The sequence below is a fragment of the Nerophis lumbriciformis genome, linkage group LG27 (assembly GCF_033978685.3).
Source record: "Nerophis lumbriciformis linkage group LG27, RoL_Nlum_v2.1, whole genome shotgun sequence".
Lineage (NCBI taxonomy): Eukaryota > Metazoa > Chordata > Actinopteri > Syngnathiformes > Syngnathidae > Nerophis > Nerophis lumbriciformis.
This window is the reverse complement of record NC_084574.2, coordinates 5,732,501-5,750,603: the sequence shown is the minus strand read 5'-3', so window position 1 is coordinate 5,750,603 and position 18,103 is coordinate 5,732,501. Positions and strand designations below refer to the sequence as shown.

The 18,103-nt window shown below is 40.9% G+C and overlaps 1 protein-coding gene across 3 annotated transcripts in view; it reads left to right on the top strand.

Moving 5' to 3' along the window:
- bnc2 (basonuclin zinc finger protein 2) overlaps window positions 1–18,103 on the top strand; it is a 639,658-nt gene that overhangs the window by 586,483 nt on the left and 35,072 nt on the right. The window contains exon 1 of one of the 3 annotated variants that reach the window (XM_061922939.1): window positions 14,567–16,317. The exons of the other annotated variants lie outside the window; for them this stretch is intronic. The gene's annotated coding sequence lies outside the window, so the exon portion shown is untranslated. Of the gene's footprint in view, window positions 1–14,566; window positions 16,318–18,103 lie in introns of those variants that run through there. 3 annotated transcript variants of the gene reach the window in all.

The following is an 18,103-nucleotide window of genomic DNA, read 5'->3' as shown; positions in this document are numbered from 1 at the left end:
AATATGTAATTAATTAATTAATTCAGTCATTATTAACATACTGAGATGAAGAATATCTTATTTTCAATAAGGTTGAAAGTATTTCTCATAATTCTTCTTTTTTGTACTCTGTAAGCACTATTATTTTGAACAACCTCTTAAACTGGATCATATCAGTACAATTTTTAACTTCTTCACTTAATCCATTCCATAATTTAATTCCACATACTGATATGCTAAAAGTTCTAAGTGTTGTACGTGCATAAAAATGTTTTAAATTATTTTTTTCCTCTAAGGTTATATTTCTCCTCTTTAGTTGAGAAGAATTGTTGTACATTCTTTGGTAGCAGGTTATAGTTTGCTTTGTACATCATTTTAGCTGTTTGCAATTTTACCAAATCACCTAACTTTAATATTTCTGACTTAATAAATAAAGGGTTTGTGTGTTCTCTATATCCAACATTATGTGTTATTCTAACTGATCTTTTTTGTAACACGGTTAGTGAATGTAGCGCACATTTGTAGTTATTTCCCCATATTTCTGCACAATAACTCAGATATGGTAACACTAGCGAGCAGTAGAGAATATGTAGTGATTTTTGGCCCAGGACATATTTTGCTTTATTCATTATTGAAATGTTTTTTGCCACCTTATGTTGTATGTTTTGTATATGAGATTTCCAGTTCATTAGATCATCTATTAATACTCCCAAAAATCTAGTTTCTTTTACCCTTTCTATGTCTACTCCGTCTATTTGTATTTGTGTATGATGAAGTCTAAAGCTTATATCGGGCCACCTTCCGATTGGCAATTTAGTGTTGCCAATCAACCTATCCCCAGGTGCATGTTTTTGGAGGTGGGAGGGAACCCACGCAGTCACGGGGAGAACATGCAAACTCCACACAGAAAGATCAACTACATAATACTTGCAAATGAGACCGTAAGAAGAGAAGATATTAACATATTTTACCACGTGAACACACACACAGACACAAAAGTACCGCAAATTGGCCCTGTATCAGTTCAAATGTGACAAGTACCCATCCCTAAACCTTCAAGTCTTCAAGTTTCAAGTTTATTCACAATACCATATAACAATTACAATAGTAGTGAATATCATTTAAGGATGGTGGTAAGTGAAAGGGTCCCCCAAATAAGCCAGAAGAAGCTTTTGGCAGGGGGTCCAGAGGACAGTATATACATGGAATGCGGAAACATGGTGCCAAACACAAAAACGCTATATGATAAACACAAAATAGGAATATTAAAGCAAGTATACACATACATACATACATTCATTCAACCATGCAAAACCCAACAGTAGTCTACCTATGGCGTCACATTAGTGCCAAAAATCCGAGCGCATAAAAACTGTTATCGCGCGCTGATTCTCCACTTCGTGCGCGCGCACGACTCCCTTTTGCGCGCGCGCGCGACGCCTTTCTGCGCGCTCTCTGTGTACTCCTGGCATCTCTGCTCGCGCTGTCATGTTTCTTTTTGGCAGTTTGGGGGCGGGTATGCTTAGACGGCCCCTTCTTTCTGATTGGTCAGGCGAAAAATGCTGAAAAATGCTCAGAGCCAATCAGAAGTATAGCAGGGCGGGTCATCGTCAATATGTATCAAGATTTACGGAGGAAGAAGTGGATAAAAAAATGTTGCGCGCTGATGAAGGTTATTTTATACCACATAAACACAATACAGGGTAATACAAAATGTGACCCAAATAAATAATAAGACAACAAACACCATAATCACATCTTTCAGCCAGAACTGGTCCACCAGCAATAACATCCAATCATAACATTATTTTATATTTTCACTTTTTCTTGAACATTTGTTTTCTAATTTATGGAATTTCTTTTGATTCAGCCATAAAATTAATGAAACAATCTTTGAATTTTGTTTTTAAAATGTTAAAAATAGCTTTTAATAATGTATTCTGAAACAGTTTAAAATAATCAGAGAACTGACTAACACTGACCCTTACACAACTATGTTGCACAATTAAGTCTTTTTTTTTTTAAAGCGAAAGAGGTCATTTCAACAGGTACAGCATCCTATGTCATATCTACATGTAATAAGATTTGTAACAAGGCAAACCGTTTGTAAATTGGTCGAAAATCGAGCAAGTTATGGTAATTTAATTAGTACATGTACCATTGACATCAATGTAATGATTGAGGCTAGATGTCCGAGGTAAGATGGCTACAACGTTGCTACGCTGGAGAATGATTGGTCATATGAAAAATGCTCACAGCCAATCAGAAAGGAGGGGCCGTCTAAGCATAGCAAAGTGCCAAAAAGAAACATGACAGCGCGAGGAGAGATGCCAAGAGTACACAGAGAGCGCGCAAAAGGGTGTCGCGCGCGCGCACGAAGTGGAGAATCAGCGCGTGATAACAGTTTTTATGCGCTCGGATTTTTGGCACTAATGTGACGCCATATCTACCCCACATGAGGCATTAGAGCTAGGTGGTTAATAGGTAAGATTTCAGTTTCTTTTTGAAGTTGGAGAATGAATACAGCATCCTGAGGCTCTCATCAAGCCGGTTCCAAATCTTTGGTCCCCTGCATACAACACTTCGAGCAGTACAAGCCAGTAGATGATGTTTACCTGATATCAGGTCAAAGTTACGAGTATTGTGGGCATGCTGGGGACGATAGTTAAGAACCAAGCTACAGAGCCTGAGATTGAGCCTGTGGATGACTTGATAGGTTAGACAAGCATTGTGATAAATACTGAACTCTGTCAGTCTTAAGAGATGATAATTATGGAATAGATGTCGAGTGGGGGCATTAAACTTGGACCATGACAGGGCCCGTATGATTTTCTTTTGCATGGATTGTAATTTGTGAAGGTAGCTAGTAGAGATGCGCGGTTTGCGGGCACAACCGCGGAGTCCGCGGATTATCCGCGGATCGGGCGGATGAAATTAAAAAAAATTAGATTTTATCCGCGGGTCGGGTCGGGCGGTTGAAATAAAAAAAAAAAAGATTTTAAATAGATTTAGGCGGGTGGCAGTTAAACCAATTCGGAAATATATATACATAGTTAAATGTTGTTACCCACATACGAAAAACGAGCAGGCACCTGCAGCATATGCCACAACAGAAGAAAAAAAGAAAGAAGAGATGGACACTTTTACGGAGCGGAGAAGGGACGCCTCGCCGGGGTCCGGGACCGAGGCCCCTTCCCCCGAGAGGGCCCCACCGGGAGCCGTAGCTGAGGCGATCCGCGAGAAGGGCCCGACGCACGTCCAGGGTCACCACCGCGCCCACCGCACCGACACCCCGCCTCGTCCGCCTTCGCCGCGGCCGGCGTCACGCGCAGCATGTAAGCAGCTTACCTGCCCGCCACCCCCGTGGCCGGGGGCTCGTAACAGGGGTCACTCCGCGCGCTCCGCCCGCGCAGCTTACCTGCCCGCCACCCCTGTTGGCGGGGGCGCGTAACAGGGGTCACTCCGCGCGCAGTGCGCTCACGAAAGGGGTGGGGCTCACCCTGGTTGATATAGACAGCAGGACGGTGGCCATGGAAGTCGGAACCCGCTAAGGAGTGTGTAACAACCCACCTGCCGAAACAACTAGCCCTGAAAATGGATGGCGCTGGAGCGTCGGGCCCATACCCGGCCGTCGCCGGCAGCGAGACGCGCTTGGAGGTGCGCTCAGCGCGGCTCCCATATGATTGCGCGCTGGTGTGCGTCTGGGCCGTGACAGCGTGGCACGCGGATGTCTGTGCTGCATTGGATCAGTCTCCTTTCTTTAACAGGCAAAAGCTTTATAACCTCACTAATGCCTTGCATCGTCTATATTAGATATATAACAACGGGCGGATGCGGTTCTGATTAAATGTTAGATCGGGTGGATGGCGGATGGTTGACGACTTTCTGATGCAGTTGCGGATGAAATAATTGCCTATCCGCGCATCTCTAGTAGCTAGGGAAGGTGTTACACCAGATGACATTACAGTAGTTTAGATGTGGTTCAAAGAGTAAGTAGAGCATAAAGAAGAAGATAATGACGAAGGTGAAAGAACAGGCCAACATATTTGGATAATTTGTCTGACCACAGGCTCCATTGTTGGAAAGGGTCCCACACACGTACGAGCAATGTCCTGCCGTGCTAATCTTCTGGTGGCTCCGAGGCCTCTCCTCTGAACAAACAAGAGCGGCCCACCACTTCCCACCAACACCCTGGTGTCACAGAGGCCAGGCCCAGACATTGTGTGGCCCGACCGGCCCGCTGACAGAAGAAAAATACCCCGAGCCCACCGGCGAGCTGCCGCCGGGTCACCGAGTTGAGGTTTATTGAAGGAAATTGCGCGGAGGGGAGTCGGCCGTCCTGTCGTCACGTTCGCACGCGCCGTTTGCAGCTAGTGGTCTGCGCTTAGACCTCCGGACGTCTATGCACAATAATAATAATAATGAAATAGGAATTCAAGTCACATCCATAGTGACACCGGCTTGTCGGGAGCCCTAGCGGACACGAAGCGGTTGAAATCCCGTGCAAAAGAAAAGTATATACAGTATGTCCAAAAATTCCTCTTCAAATGAATGATGATGGATGAATATTTGTGGGCCGCGAGGAGTGGAGAGGGGCGGGGGGTGGGGAGGTGCGGAGTTTAGTGGACCGTGAGGAACAATGAAAATCTAAAAAGGAGAAGTGGAGTGAAATAGATTGAGTGTGCTGAGCTCCAGATGTGCCGAGGATGGATCAAACATCTGCTGAGTGCGTTTTGTGGTCTCGGATGACCCCCGCCGTCCAAGCGCTCTCGCCACAGTCCTCCGCTTTGATAAAAATTAAGTCACAGGTTCGATTGCCTACCTCTGCCGCAGACTTTTTGATGGTCTGCAGCACTTCTGGCAGCATTTGATAACAATACGATGGCAACTCTGTTTATTTTGGCATAAGAGTCGGAGAACACACGACCGGGACCCCGGGCGCCACTTCCTGTCGTAGCCACATAAACAAGAACATCCTCTCGGCCATGCGAGCCCGCGGGCCACAGGGGTAGATTGCGTTCTGGAGCACGGTGTAATTTAGTCTCAGTGGCAAGGACCCGTTCTCCCGATGCGCCCGCCCCAAGATGGATGAGCCGAGCGAGGCCGTTTAAAAATAGGCCGAGTTGGTAATGGGGGAGCATTTTGTGCCTTATATGATGGTGATAATACAAATGCATGTGTTTTTAATTTATAAATGTGGAGAAAATTGTGTAAATTATCAAAAAATAATTAAAAAATATATATTTTTTTAATCATAATATTGTGTACTAATTGGAATCATGAACCCCCTCCCAAACATTTTTTTAATAAAAATAAAATGAGGTTTTGCATTTGCATTTTATTGAAGAAAAAAAACATTTACCAGTTCACAATAAAGAGTTTGCCTTTTTATCCATTTTTTTTTACTTTGTGCATATATTTTTTTAATCTTAAAACGTTTAATCTTGTATATTATAAAAAAGGTAATCATCTTAAAGTGTATGAACATATTCAATTACATGTGTGCAATTTTAATTTAAACATTTTTATAGGCTACATATGTGTACTGAAGTGTGTATGAAAATGCACGTTTTTTTAAATGTAGAAAAAATTATTCGTCAATTGTCAAAAAATATAATAAAAAATGTTGTACACAATATTGTGTGTTAATTAGAACCACGATCCCCCCTCCAAAATAAAGTGGTGATGCATTTGCATTTTTATTTAGATTAAATACAAATTGTTTACCAGTCTACATTAAAGAGTTGGCCTTTTTATAAAATGTTTTACTGACAATAATATGAAAACATTTAGCCATGTATAATAAAAAAAAAAAAAAACCATTACCTTAAACATTTAATCTCGTATATTAAAAAAAAACTATAATTATCTTAACGTATATTATATTTTTGTATTATTTTGTTGTCCATAATATTGTGTAGTAATTGAAAGCATACACACTCCCACCCAAAAATAAAGGTTATGCATTTTCTCGCAATATATTAAAAAAGTTATTTTCAACACTCTACATTAAGGTTTGCATTTTTATAAAATATTTTCATTGACAAAAAAATGAAAATGTTTAGCCTTGTATATTAAAAAAGCATTCACCATTTGATGTTGTAATTATAAAAAAAGATAAAGTACATCAATAAATCAAAATACATGTGTAGAATTCTATTTCTAAAAATGTTCATAGTCTAACTATTGATTTTACCTTCATATGTGTACATAAGTGTATGAAAATGTTTTTAATTTGTAAATCTTGAGAAAATGATTTGTCAATTATCAAAAAATATCATGTGAAAAATACATGTGTACATAATATTGTGTATTAACCATGAGCACCTTGGCCAAAAATAGATGACCATGTGTTCATGCATTCTACTGCAAAAATAAGAATGTATTTTAAAAGCCTACATTAAAGAGTTTTTTTTAATTTCATAAAATGTGTTAAATTACATAAATATGAAAACATTCAGCCTTGCATTGTTAAAGAAAAAATTCTTAAAGTATATTAATGTATCTAAATACATGTGTAGAGCTAATTTTACGTATACATATGTGCACAAATTACATACATACTGACAATGAAATATTTACAAAAATGAATGTGACATTTTTTACAAAACTAAAACAAACTAAAATAAAACCAACATGTCTTATTAATAGAAATTAAATACCACCGTGCTATTATAAATATTTTCTTCTCACATGGTAATAAAAAAAAAACTATGCTTCCTCGTTCCACAAAGAGATGGACTAGTTTAAATGTGCGTACGTCAAATGAAGTACCTTATTCAGGTAAAAGTCATCAGAACAATGAGTGTCTAAGTATTTGCTGAAACCTTTAACTTCAACCCCAACACCTGTTCCACCTGCTGCCCTCTGGGAAGCGCTACAGGTGCATTAAAACCAAAACAAAACAGCTTCTTTCCCAGGGCCATAACCATCCTGAACGGACTGCCCCATTGTCCCTCATAACTGCCTTCTCTTCGGTGCAATAACCCATTCCACCAACCACCCTGTTTTTTTTGTGTTTTTTTTCCATGTATATATTCATTTCACACCATATTCATTGCACTTCTACATTTTTTATATTTTTATATATTTGCACATTGTTTTTCTAGCATGCACACATCGCACTGTATGGAATGGCCTCAATCTCGTTACCTTGCGTAATGACAATAAAGCTGATTCTGATTCTGTATCATTAACATGACAGACTGGGGCTCCTTTGGGGGCGCCCCCAAGCCCTTGTGAGCCAGCCATGTAGTGGAATACGAGTGAGACTCCAGACTCCAGTTAATGGTCCTGCATCTTCCTGGCAGCATGTCAATAACGCCTCTGATCACATTAAGTAAAGAGTCCATTAGCTTATTCTCTTATTCCTCTTGCATGCGCTCCACACCGGGGAGTGCCCGAAACTTTCCCCTCCATCCCTTGGTCACACGGAACTTGCGAGGCTTCTGTTGCATGTTTCACTGCAGAACTCTTGCAGAGGCTCCGTGCAAAAAAAAAAAATGAGGGCAAAGGAGACGTTGATACGAGGAGGCGGGGAGGGGCCGAGGAAAGCAGGTTGTCGACCAGCACAGCCCATCCCTTAGACGCCTCGTTGCCCTCTATCCAGCCTCCGGGGGCGGTGGTGGGGGCCCCCGCATCTGTCTGGCAGGCCCCCGCGACAGACCTGGCTGCTGCTCCAAGAGCCCGGCACATCACACGAATCATCCTCAATTAATGGGAACCATCAGGCGCTCCCACCTTCTCTCAGGCATTCCCCCTGGCTCAACTCCTGGTCCACTGAGTTTTACACTAAAAAAACAAAAAAGGGAACATGGTAAGCTCGCCGAGCAAGGGGGGGGTGAGGGGGATCAATACATCAGTTGAGAACAGACTCCCATTGGAAAGCGCTGCGAGCGAGTCGGGTCCGGTTGTGAACTCTGCAGGATCGTTCAGCGCTGCTACACCGGGGGCCTGGAATGGCTTCCATGTGCTGTCCATCTGCATCTCTGCTGGGCGGTGTCCAAACGACTGTCCTTTCCACTTTTTAAAGATGCCGAGGGATGGCTTCAGAACAAAACAAAAAAAAAGGGATGGCGGCGATATGCTGCAGGTCGGAGGGGTCAGATGAATCAGACGTTTGGAAACCTCGATGTATTTTCTTCCCCCAAATGACAGATTTACTCTGTTACAGATAATGAAAGAAGACAACTCGGAGGGAAAAGTTTACCCGAGGCCACCTGGATAATAGGCAAGGGTAGACCGTGACTTATCCGCCCCACCATCTTCACGGTCTGCAACCAGACCATAAATCTTCCTGTGGTCGATTGGTGTGCCCTTAGCGCCTAACAACTAACACACAAGCCATGAATTTTTAACCACAACTGGTTGACTGAGAGCCCAGCAGCTTCTCTACGCTGACGCTTCTTTCCCTCGTTGGCCATACCGTTCAGTCCGTCACAGTACGGTACGGTATGGTTTGAACCAGGCCAGCCTGAGTCTCTACCGTAGCGTGTGGGCGTTAACGGACCTAAAGTAGTGATTTCTTAAACATTAATGGGCTGTGAGCGCCCCCTAGAGGGTCGCCAAAAAAGCTGTGGTAGTACGCAGTTGTAATACACTTTTCCACCACTTGTGGCAGTAATGACAATCTCAAACAAACAGGAGCTAAAGTCAGAAAAGTTTGAGCACAAAAAATATGACTAAAGTGGTAAAGCTGTGTTTTCATTTGTACTTAAATTCTATCGACAGTTTATTTAAGAAACATGTCTTGTTTTTTATTTATTATTCAATTAGTTAAAATGTATTTTTTTTAGCATTGCATATTTGTATGTACATTTATTTTTCACCAGTTTCCTTTCTTTTGCCATGTATTTATTTGATTAGTATTTACTGTATCTTTGTAATCAGCCTGACCTAAGCCTTGATAATTACCTTTGTGATTAACACGTGCGTTTTATCCTGTCAAACTGTAAGTAGGTTAGGTAAAATTACTAATTCAGTGCAAATATTTGAGTGGGCCCTAGGATCCTCTGGAGTGGAATAGTTGGGCCCCAAAAAGGTTAAGACACCGACAAAGGTTCTTTTCCTTTTTTTTTTTATAGTAAATGATCAAGTCAGCTGTTTTTAACCATGTCAGGGCCTCAAGATATCCTAAAGACTTTGAAACATTACAGTCCCGTTCAAAGCGACATCATGCTAGGTTAGCCAGATAGATCGTTTTGGGACGGTGTGACTCAAATAGGTGGTAGAGCGGACGTGCCAGCAACTTGAGGCTTCCAGGTTCAATTCCAGCTTCTCCGCCATCCTAGTCACTGATGCAGTGTCCATGGGCAAGACACTTTATCTTGCCCCAAGTGGAGGAGTTCAAGTACCTCGGAGTCTTGTTCACGAGTGAGAGAAGAGTGGATCGTAAGATCGACAGGCGGATCGGTGCGGCTTCTTCAGTAATGCGGACGCTGTATCGATCCCTTGTGGTGAAGAAGGAGCTGAGCCGGAAGGCAAAGCTCTCAATGTACCGGTCGATCTACGTTCCCATCCTCACCTATGGTCATGAGCTTTGGGTTATGACCGAAAGGACAAGATCACGGGTACAAGCGGCCGAAATGAGCCTGGGGGGGGGGTTTCGACTATTTTGGACTGGCAGTAGTCGATCCACAGCAATCGTTCTGCCACACAATACCTCAATGGTAACGAGGGGAAATTCATTGGCTTTGACAGTTAGGATCAAAACAGTTTTTCTCACTACGATAGGGCGAAACCATCCTTACCCAGGCACACCCTCCTGGTTTTGGAGTATAAATATTTGGGGTTTTGGCACCAGCCGCTGGACTAGAGATCTGACCAATCTAAGTCTATGATTTGATCCGACTTCGAGTCCCGATCTGATACTTAGACAATAGATCGTAGAAGTGAAAATGTTTTATAAGTAACGAAAGTCAATTCGATAAAATAATTTACTGGTATTGAATGCTCCACAATTTATTTTAACAAAATAAAGTATCTAGTGCACAATAACTTAACTAAAGAAAAACTACTATTGGCTACCATTTAAATAATTTGGGGTTTTCCCTCAAAGCCGTCCTGTATCCAGTGACTTACTCCAATAACAAAAATGCCCCCAAAAAAGATTTTTAAAACAAGAAGAAGAAAAAAAATCCATCGAATCACGTTAATAGTGTTTTTATACTAATAATAGTATAATACTAGGTATCGATAGTATAGACATCTGGATAGATCACCCCCACTTTACAAAGGACCTATAGCGGCTAGATTATTGTGTGTGTTCGTAGCATGCTTAGCCATTCCTTTTCCTTTAATCCTCCAGTGATAACGAAACTTGGAAGGTTATTTCCAAGGATTAGTTTCTTAGAAGCGGATTCTGACAACACGGTTCTTACAACTTGCTCTCAAACTCTAGCTGGAAAGACACAAAAAACGGCGTCAAAATGTAAAACGCCATTGGTGGATCTACACCTAACATCCACTGTAATGATACCAAGTACAGGATCATATCTAGTCGATACTACTATGATTACGTCGATATTTTTTGGTATCACATCTTTCGTTTAAAAAAAATGATTATGTTTATAAACTCAGGAAATATGTCCCTGGATACATGAGGACTTTGAATATGACTAATGTATGATCCTGTAACTACTTGGTATCGGATTGGTACCCAAATTTGTGGTATCATCCAAAAATAATGTAAAGTATCAAAGAAGATAAGAATAAGTGATTATTACATTTTAACGGAAGTGTAGATAGAACATGTTAAAAGAGAAAGTAAGCAGATATTAACAAGTAGATTAGTATTTCATTTTCTACCACTTGTCCTTAGTAATTTTAACAAAATAATAGAATGGAAAATGACACAATATGTTACTGCATATGTCAGCAGACTAAATTAGTCTAAATTACTAATAAAAGACAAGTTGTTTATTAGGTTCACTATTTTATTTAAGGACAACATATGTTTAATGTACTGTACCCTAAGGTTTTTGGTTAAAATAAAGCCAATAATGCCATTTTTTGTGGTTCCCTTTATTTGGAAATCATTTTGGTACCGGTACCAAAATATTGGTATCGGGACAACATTACTTTGTACACATTCGCAGAATATATTTCCATACAATGTCCCTTTCGCCATTTTTGGTTTGAAATAAACAACATGAATTGATTAACGTGGACCCCGACTTAAACAAAAAAAAACAAAAAAAACTGGGATTTATATAGCGCTTTTCTAAGTACCCAAAGTCGCTTTACATGTAGAACCCATCAATCATTCACACATGGTGGTGGTAAGCTACTTTCATAGCCACAGCTGCCCTGGGGTAGACTGCCGGAAGCGTGGCTGCAATTTGCGCCAACGGCCCCTCCGACCACCACCTATCATTCATCATTCAATTCACCGGTGTGAGTGGCACCGGGGGAAAAGGGTGAAGTGTCCCGCCCAAGGACACAACGGCAGCGATTTTTGGATGGTAAGAGGCGGGGAGCGAACCTGCAACCCTCAGGTTTCTGGCACGGTTGATCTACCCACTACGCCATGCCGCCCAAATTTGTGGTGTCATCCAAAAATAATGTAAAGTATCAAAGAAGATAAGAATAAGTGATTATTACATTTTAACAGAAGTGTAGATAGAACATGTTCAAAGAGAAAGTAAGCAGATATTAACAAGTAGATTAGTATTTCATTTTCTACCACTTGTCCTTAGTAATTTTAACAAAATAATAGAATGGAAAATGACACAATATGTTACTGCATATGTCAGCAGACTAAATTAGTCTAAATTACTAATAAAAGACAAGTTCTTTAGTAGGTTCACTGTTTTATTTAAGGACAAACTTGCAATAAGAAACATATGTTTAATGTACCCTAAGATTTTTAGTTAAAATAAAGCCAATAATGCCATTTTTTGTGGTTCCCTTTATTTGGAAATCATTTTGGTACCGGTACCAAAATATTGGTATCGGGACAACATTACTTTGTACACATTAGCAGAATATATTTCCATACAATGTCCCTTCCGCCATGTTTGGTTTGAAATAAACGACATGAATTGATTAACGTGGACAAAACCCCCCCCAAAAAAACAAAAAAAAACTGGGATTTATATAGCGCTTTTCTAAGTACCCAAAGTCGCTTTACATGTAGAACCCATCAATCATTCACACCTGGTGGTGGTAAGCTACTTTCATAGCCACAGCTACCCTGGGGTAGACTGATGGAAGCGTGGCTGCAATTTGCGCCAACGGCCCCTCCGACCACCACCTATCATTCATCATTCAATTCACCGGTGTGAGTGGCACCGGGGGAAAAGGGTGAAGTGTCCCGCCCAAGGACACAACGGCAGCGATTTTTGGATGGTAAGAGGCGGGGAGCGAACCTGCAACCCTCAGGTTTCTGGCACGGTTGATCTACCCACTACGCCATGCCTCTACCCACTACGCCATGCCGCCCCCAAGTTGAAAAACTTATTGGGCTGTTACCATTAAGTGGTCAATTGTACGGAATATGTACTGTACTGTGCAATCTACTAGTAAAAGTTTCAATCAATCAATCAAAGCACAGTCTGCTAATGACCTCTCCCAAATGTCATGAGGGTTTATCGATGACCAAGCGAGGTGGCTTCAGTCGGAATGTTCGGCGGTTAGCGCTGGACAGGGGAACGTTCGCTTCACGACGACCCATCACACAAAAACCGTGGCCGGGGCGTTACGGACAGACGAGGGTTCTCACAATGGCAAAGTGAAGCATGGGAACCGCATCGATTCACCAATCACCTTGCAGTGGATGCGATCTCCAGCGGGCCCCCAGGGGAAGCCACATTGATTTCCGAGCCCGTCTCTCAGATCCAGTTCCTTAAAAGAAAAAGGGGGGGAAAAAAAACAAGTGCCGTATCCTTGTGTTCGTCACTTCAAGGAAGGTTAAGCAGAAGTTCCTTGTGATCTGAGAAGGTCTTGAACCTTGCCTCTTCCCTTTTTCCATATTCCTGTCTCCCCCCCCCACCCCATCTCGGGGGCCGTATGAATAATGTAGAGGATCTAGTGGCGAGCGCGGTGCCCAGGGGGGATGGTTTCGCACAAAGCTCACTGCCTGGAGCCATCACATCAGAGGCCAAGAGCTCCCAGGACGCACTCTGTTCCCCCATTGGCTCCCTCGTCGTGGGTCAGAGGTCAGAGGCGAGCAACTAGCTCGACTTTCTTTCTCCTGTGATGGGCCGCTGGGAAATCAGGAGCCGTGTCCAGACGTGGGTGGAGGACATTTGTAAGAATCAGAGAGGTTGAAATTTGCACTGTGTGATCATGCTAAGTAGCTGCACATCACAGGCCCGTGACCCCGCAGCATCTTCTTTGTCTTGCCAAAAAGTCTGTTTGCTACGCCGACTCCAACAAACCCCGGCGATCGATAATGATGGCGCACTTCTGGGTTCCGGCGCGAAAACTTTGGGAAGGTGTGCAGAGAGAGTCTGTCAAGGATTACAGCAATGCGCGCCTTGCAGCTGTCTTCCATTACACGCAGTAGCGGACATTTCGCTTGACTTCTTGTCACTAACGGCAGATTCTTTGGCAGGTTTTGCGAGTTTCGAGTCGTAATTTGGTGCGGTAAACAAAACTGAGGTCTTGTTTTTAAGCCCTCTTCATTATTTTGTGAAAACACTTTACATTTTGAACCAAATAAATCACTGGTTCTCAAACTTTTTACACCAACACTTGGCTCTCCAAGTACCACCACAATGACCCAACAATAAAATACAGTAGCGTAGTAGGCCTGAGTATACATTAAAAACGAGGCACAGGTTTTTATTTAACAAGTGCATTTAATATTTTTGGCTAATATAACATTACACAGTTTGAACAGCATCACTTTGTTTGAATATAGGAAAATAAAACACTGTACTTTTTTGAGGTGATTAAGTCACAGGTTCGATTGCCTACCTCTGCCGCAGACTTTTTGATGGTCTGCAGCACTTCTGGCTGCATTTGATAACAATACGATGGCAACTCTGTTTATTTTGGCAAAGAGTCGGCGAACACACGACCGGGACACACACTTCCTGTCGTAGCCACATAAACAAGAACATCCTCTCGGCCATGCGAGCCCGCGGGCCACAGGGGTAGATTGCGTTCTGGAGCACGGTGTAATTTAGTCTCAGTGGCAAGGACCCGTTCTCCCGATGCGCCCGCCCAAGATGGATGAGCCGAGCGAGGCCGTTTAAAAATAGGCCGAGTTGGTAATGGGGGAGCATTTTGTGCCTTATATGATGGTGATAATACAAATGCATGTTTTTTAATTTATAAATGTGGAGAAAATTGTGTAAATTATCAAAAAATAATTAAAAAAAATATTTATTTTTTTTAATCATAATATTGTGTACTAATTGGAATCATGAACCCCCCTCCCAAAAAAATTTAAAATAAAAATAAAATGGTTTTGCATTTGCATTTTATTGAAAAAAAAAAAAAAAAAATTTTTTACCAGTTCACAATAAAGAGTTTGCCTTTTTATCAATTTTTTTTTTACTGAGAAACATTTACCTTTGTGCATATATTTTTTTAATCTTAAAACGTTTAATCTTGTATATTATAAAAAAGGTAATCATCTTAAAGTTTATTAACATATTCAATTACATGTGTGCAATTTTAATTTAAACCTTTTTATAGGCTACATATGTGTACTGAAGTGTGTATGAAAATGCACGTTTTTTAAATCTAGAAAAAATTATTCGTCAATTGTCAAAAAATATAATGAAAAATTATTTTGTACACAATATTGTGTGTTAATTGGAACCACGACCCCCCCCTCCAAAATAAAGTGGTGATGCATTTGCATTTTTATTTAGATTAAATACAAATTGTTTACCAGTCTACATTAAAGAGTTGGCCTTTTTATAAAATGTTTTACTGACAAAAATATGAAAACATTTAGCCATGTATAATTAAAAAAAAAATTACCTTAAACATTTAATCTCGTATATTAAAAAAAAACTATAATTATCTTAACGTATATTATATTTTTGTATTATTTTGTTGTCCATAATTTTGTGTAGTAATTGAAAGCATACACACTCCCACCCAAAAATTAAAAAAAAATAAAATGGTTATGCATTTTATCGCAATATATTTAAAAAAGTTATTTTCAACACTCTACATTAAGGTTTGCATTTTTATAAAATATTTTTATTGACAAAAAAATGAAAAAACACTGTACTTTTTTGAGGTGATTCTTTGGCATGCCACTAAGGCTACGTTCACACTGCAAGGTCGGATGTCCAATTCAGATTTTTTAGTCAGTTCCGATCTTTTTAGTGGTGGTTCAAATTGCAAAAAAAAAAAAAAAAAAAAAAGTGATTTCTAATGTGAATGCAATCTGACCCATAAGCGGACATGGCGTCATGGTTTATGGAAATAAACACGGCTTCCACTTCAGTCCATCTCAGTACTGGCACATTTGTGGCAATTTCAAAGATTTTGTGCAAACAAATGTAACATGTTCTGAAGCAAATTACTGATTAAGAAAGAAGAGGACAAATATTTTAGTTCTGGCATTTTTTTACGAGATATTTTGCTCCGATGTCTGCTCGAAGACCGAGCAGTCGGAGACAAGAGTGGTGGAACTTTCACGTGAGTTCCTAAAACATTATTTCCACCCGTTTTCTACTTCGTTGTCAACTATTTATTTTGTAAAACAGTCAATTTTGGCAACTAGTTAAAATGCTTATCACTTTTTGATCACGTTTTGGTCAGATGAATTAGTTAATTAAAATACCACAACACTGGATATTGTTCAGATAAGTTCCATTTAAGAACTTGCACACAAAGCAACACTGGAGGTGACTATGACGTGTGCATTTTCCGCGCATGCGTACTAGGTCACGTTGCGCCGGCGGACGGCAGGGTTCTTAAACAGTGGCATTGTTGTGTGTGGACACGGATAAGGTTAGGTGGGATTTACCCTGGATAACCTTATACCCTAGTGCAGGGGTCGGCAACCCGCGGCTCTAGAGCCGCATGCGGCTCTTTAGCGCCGCCCTAGTGGCTCTCTGGAGCTTTTTAAAAAATGTATGAAAATTGGAAAAAGATAAGGGGAAAAATATATATTTTTTGCTTTAATATGGTTTCTGTAGGAGGACAAACATGACACAAACCTCCCTTATTGTTATAAAGCACACTGTTTATATTAAACGTGCTTCACTGATTCGACTATTTGGAGAGCACCGTTTTGTCCTACTAATTTTGGCGGTCCTTGAACTCACCGTAGTTTGTTTACATGTATAACGTTCTCCGACTTTCTAGGACGTGTTTTATGCCACTTCTTTTGTCCACCAATTTTGTAATGTGCGTGAATGCACAAAGGTGAGTTTTGTTGATGTTATTGACTTGTGTGGAGTGCTAATCAAACATATTTGGTCACTGCATGACTGCAAGCTAATCGATGCTAACATGCTATTTAGGCTAGCTATATGTACATATTGCATCATTATGCCTCATTTGTAGCTATATTTGAGGTCATTTAGTTTCCTTTAAGTCCTCTTAATTCAATTTATATCTCATGACACACTATCTGTATGTAATATGGCTTTTAATTTTTTGCGGCTCCAGACAGATTTGTTTTTGTATTTTTGGTCCAAATGACTCTTTCAACATTTTGGGTTGCCGACCCCTGCCCTAGTGTGTGTGTGACTATCAGTGGTGCTTTAACTTTAAATCCAGGCGCTTTGCAAACTATCCGTCAGTCACATTGCAAAAACTGAAATCTAAGTAAGATGAAATATCTCAAATAAGGGTGATATTGGCTTATTTTCTGTCTGATAAAATAATTATTCTCACTAAGCAGATTTGATGTTAGTGTTTTACTTGTTTTAAGGGTTTTGGTCCTAAATGATCTCAGTAAGATATTACAGCTTCTTGCTGAGATTTGATGACCTATATTGAGTAAACCATGCTTGAAACTAGAATATCAACTGTTGCAAAGCTGTGTCATCAACACTCACAAGTATAAAACTACTTTTTTAAAGTCATCATTTCTTATTTCAAGCATGAAAAAAAAATCATTATGCCGAGCGCATATCTTTATGTCAAGATAATGGCACTAGCATTTACTTAATTTAAGAATATTTTTCAACATATTGAGCAAAAAGGTCTCTTTTTTTTTTCCAACCAAGAAAAGTGCACTTGTTATTAGAGAGAATATACTTATTTTAATGTATTTTTGGGTTCATTGAAGTTAGCTAATTTTACTTGTTTTGGAAAGTCTTGACAAGCCAAATTTTCTTGTTCTATTGGCAGATCATTTTGCTTAGTTCAAGTAAAATACCCCTCATTTTTGTATTTTTTTTTCTTGTTTTTGAACACTGACTTTTTGCAGTGCAGCTCCGGTCTGCAGAATACAGGATAACTTAGCTTAATGTTTCTGTTCAATGTGTGAATGCAATGTTAGCACTTTGGCGAACAACGGCGTGCGTCCCGAGCTCATTTTCCCCTTCGCCAAGGCTTCTCCGCAGCCTGGACACGAACGCGGCGTGCGCTGGCTAATTACTGGTGGCGTCCGCATGTTAATGTTGTTAATCCCTTCACACTCTGCAACCTAACATTGGCGCGTGCCGAAGGATCCTCAAACGGCGGCTAATTGCACAAGTGGCTGATTTGTTTGAACCGACAGTTGCGCCCCAGCACATGACAAGGCCATCATTTGCTCATCCTCGTCGTCAGCAATTTGCAAGGTGAATACACGCGACCCCCCCCCCCCCCCCCCCCATCATCCAAAGCCACTAAACAGCATTCAGCAGCGTAACGGAGACAGCCATGAATTAAGAAGCAGCCGAGAGAGATTAATAAATACGGCCTGACGCGGGATTAATTCTAAGAGACGTAAGAAATAAACTAAACAGCGGCGGATAAAGCGTCTGCACCCCCCATTGTCTCCGCCCGCCGTAATTATTTGCTAATAGTCATTAACCTGGCAAACAGAGGTTTAGCCGCATTGTTCAAAAGGACTCTGGGACGCATAATGACAGACTAATATGTCATAGCGCTGGGGGACATGGGGGAGGGGGCCAGGATTGATGAGATTTTACTGGTGAAGAGGTGGGGCATGCCTGGAAAAGAGAAGGGCCACATTAAGCTAATTGGGAGATGAGTG